Here is a 4305-nt window from a genome sequence, read left to right as displayed (position 1 = left end):
GATGTACCAGGACTCTTCGTTTATGGTCCTCTCTGTAACACCTGGAGAATCAAGACCTGTTTACGGAGGTGTGTACACAATTGGAGGATACAGCGAGGGATACTTTTACCCAACATGGGTGGCAACATGATCTTAGGATTGTCCCACCTCAACTTTAGGCGTTATACAGACTCTACATGTTTCTTTGTATTTTGCCTTTTTTATATTTTGTTCGTGCGAGAGGATTTTGTTTGGCTGTGTGCATCTTAGTTATGCAGAGGCCGGGTGTAATGCTTAAACCTTTTAAGTAATAAAGCGCCCCTTTTCGAAAATGTATGCCTCCATTAGCAAAAGTAACAAAGTAGCACCAAGGGCCATGCCTACACAACTCCCTTGGAACAAAGAGAAACCTGAAAGAGTGATACGCTGAACCTGAAGGAAATATGCCCTAGAGGCAATAATAAAGTTGTTATTTATATTTCCTTATATCATGATAAATATTTATTATTCATGCTAGAATTGTATTAACTGAAAACTTCATACGTGTGTGGATACATAGACAAAACACAGTGTCCCTAGTAAGCCTCTACTAGACTATCTCGTTAATCAAAGATGGTTAAGTTTCCTAACCATAGACATGTGTTGTTATTTGATGAAGGAGGTCACATAATTAGGAGAATGATGTGATGGAAAAGACCCATCCATTAGCTTAGCATATTGATCGTTTAGTTTTATTGTTATAGCTTTCTTCATGTCATATACATATTCCTTTGATTATGAGATTATGCAACTCCCGGATACCGGAGGAATACCTTGTGTGGTATCAAACGTCACAACGTAACTGGATGATTATAAAGATGCTCTACAGGTATCTCCAAAGGTGTTTGTTGGGTTGCCATAGATCGAGATTAGGATTTTTCACTCCGAGTATCGGAGAGGTATCTCTGGGCCCTCTTGGTAATGCACATCATAATAAGCCTTGCAAGCAATATGACTAATGAGTTAGTTGCGGGATGAAGTATTACGGAATGAGTAAAGAGACTTGCCGGTAATGAGATTGAACTAGGTGTATGTAGATACCGACAATCGAATCTCGGGCAAGTAACATACCGATGACAAAGGGAATAAAGTATGTTGTCATTACGGTACGATCGATAAAGATGTTCGTAGAATATGTGGGAACCAATATGAGCATCCAAGTTCCGTTGTTGGTTATTGACCAGAGAGGTGTCTCGGTCATGTCTACATAGTTCTCGAACCCGTAGGGTCCGCACGCTTAACGTTCGATGACGATTTTGTATTATATGAGTTATGTGATTTGGTGACCGAATGTTGTTCGGAGTCCACGATGAGATCACGGACATGACGAGGAGCCTCGAAATGGTCGAGAGGTAAAGATTGATATATAAGACGATGGTATTCGGACACCGGAAGTGTTCCGGAGGTATCGGGTACATATCGGGTCACCAAAAGGGGTTCCGGGCACACCCTCGGCAACTACATGGGCCTAATGGGCCAAGAGGGGGACAGACCAGCCCCTAAGGGGCTCATACGCCCCCATGTAGGCCAAAATAGGAGGAGAGGGAAAGATGGGAGGGGAGAAGGAAAGGGGAGGATTCAACCCCCCTTCCTTTGAAGGAAATATGCCCTAGAGGCAATAATAAAGTTATTGTTTATTTCCTTATATCATGACAAATGTTTATTATTCATGCTAGAATTGTATTAACCAGAAACATAATACATGTGTGAATACATAAACAAACAGAGTGTCACTAGTATTCCTCTACTTGGCTAGCTCGTTGATCAAAGATGGTTATGTTTCCTAGCCATAGACATGAGTTGTCATTTGATTAACGGGATCACATCATTAGGAGAATGATGTGATTGACTTGACCCATTCCGTTAGCTTAGCACTTGATCGTTTAGTTTGTTGCTATTGCTTTCTTCATGACTTATACATGTTCCTATGACTATGAGATTATGCAACTCCCGTTTACCGGAGGAACACTTTGTGTGCTACCAAACATCACAACGTAACTAGGTGATTATAAAGGTGCTCTACAGGTGTCTCCAAAGGTACTTTTTGGGTTGGCGTATTTCGAGATTAGGATTTGTCACTCCGATTGTCGGAGAGGTATCTCTGGGCCCACTCGGTAATGCACATCACTTAAGCCTTGCAAGCATTGCAACTAATGAGTTAGTTACGGGATGATGTATTGCGGAACGAGTAAAGAGACTTGCCGGTAACGAGATTGAACTAGGTATTAAGATACCGACGATCGAATCTCGGGCAAGTAACTTACCGATGATAAAGGGAACAACGTATGTTGTTATGCGGTCTGACCGATAAAGATCTTCGTAGAATATGTGGGAGCCAATATGAGCATCCAGGTTCCACTATTGGTTATTGACCGGAGACGTGTCTTGGTCATGTCTACATAGTTCTCGAACCCCTAGGGTCCGCACGCTTAAAGTTTCGATGACGGTTATATTATGACTTTATGAGTTTTGATGTATCGAAGGTTGTTCGGAGTCCCTGATGTGATCACGAACATGACGAGGAGTCTCAAAATGGTCGAGACATGAAGATTTATATTGGAAGCCTATATTTGGATATCGGAAGTGTTCTAGGTGAAATCGGGATTTTTCCGGAGTACTAAGGGGTTATCGGAACCCCCCGGGGGATTAATGGGCCATAGTGGGCCTTAGTGGAGAAGAGGAGAGGCGGCCAGGGCAGGGCCGCGTGCCCCTCCCCCCTAGTCCGAATAGGACAAGGAGAGGGGGCGGCGCCCCCCTTTCCTTCCTCTCTCCCTCCTCTCTCCCCCTTTTCCTAATCCAACAAGGAAGGGAGGGAGTCCTACTCCCGGTAGGAGTAGGACTCCTCCTGGCGCGCCTCCTCCTAGCCGGCCACCCCCCCCCCCCCTTGCTCCTTTATATACGGGGGCAGGGGGCACCCTAGAGACACAACAATTGATTTGATCTTTTAGCCATGTGCGGTGCCCCCCCTCCACCATAGTCCATCTTGATAATACTGTAGCGGTGCTTAGGCGAAGCCCTGCGTCGGTAGAACATCATCATCGTCACCACGCCGTCGTGCTGACGAAACTCTCCCTCAACACTCGGCTGGATCGGAGTTCGAGGGACGTCATCAGGCTGAACGTGTGCTGAACTTGGAGGTGCCATGCGTTCGGTACTTGATCGGTCGGATCGTGAAGACGTACGACTACATCAACTGCGTTGTGCTAACGCTTCTGCTTTCGGTCCACGAGGGTACATATATAATACTCTCCCCTCTCATTGCTATGAATCACCATGATCTTGCTGTTGGGTTTCGTAGTAATTTCAAAAAATTTCCTACGCACACTCAAGATCATGGTGATGCATTGCAACGAGAGGGGAGAGTGTTGTCTACGTACCCACGCAGACCGACTGCGGAAGCGTTGACGCAACATAGAGGAAGTAGTCGTACGTCTTCCTGATCCGACCGATCCAAGCACCGTTACTCCGGCACCTCCGAGTTCTTAGCACACGTACAGCTCGATGACGATCCCCGGGCTCCGATCCAGCAAAGCTTCGGGGAGGAGTTCCGTCAGCACGACGGCGTAGTGACGATCTTGATGTTCTACCGATGCAGGGCTTCGCCTAAACACTGCAACGATATGACCGACGTGGAATATGGTGGAGGGGGGCACCGCACACGGCTAAGGAACGATCACGAGGATCAACTTCTGTGTCTATGGGGTGCCCCTGCCCCCATATATAAAGGAGTGGAAGAGGGGAGGGCCGGCCCTCTCTATGGCGCGCCCTAGGGGAGTCCTACTCCCACCGGGAGTAGGATTCCCCCTTTCCTAGTCCAACTAGGAGTCCTTCCATGTATTAGGAGTAGGAGTCAAGGCAAGGGAAAAGAGGAGAGAAGGAAGGAGGGGGCGCAACCCTTCCCCCTAGTCCAATTCGGACTAGGCCTTGGGGGGGCGCCCAACCTCTCCTATCTCTTTCCCCTAAAGCCCAATAAGGCCCATATACTCCCCGGCGAATTCCCGTAACTCTCCGGTACTCCGAAAAATACTCGGATCACTCGGAACCTTTCCGATGTCCGAATATAGTCGTCCAATATATCGATTTTTACGTCTCGACCATTTCGAGACTCCTCGTCATGTCCCCGATCTCATCCGGGACTCCGAACTCCTTTGGTACATCAAAACTCTTAAACTCATAATATAACTGTCATCGAAACCTTAAGCGTGCGGACCCTACGGTTCGAGAACAATGTAGACATGACCGAGACACGTCTCCGGTCAATAACCAATAGCGGGACCTGGATGCCCA

The sequence above is a fragment of the Triticum aestivum genome, chromosome 4A, assembly GCF_018294505.1.
Source record: "Triticum aestivum cultivar Chinese Spring chromosome 4A, IWGSC CS RefSeq v2.1, whole genome shotgun sequence".
NCBI lineage: Eukaryota > Viridiplantae > Streptophyta > Magnoliopsida > Poales > Poaceae > Triticum > Triticum aestivum.
This window is presented reverse-complemented; position numbering follows the sequence as displayed.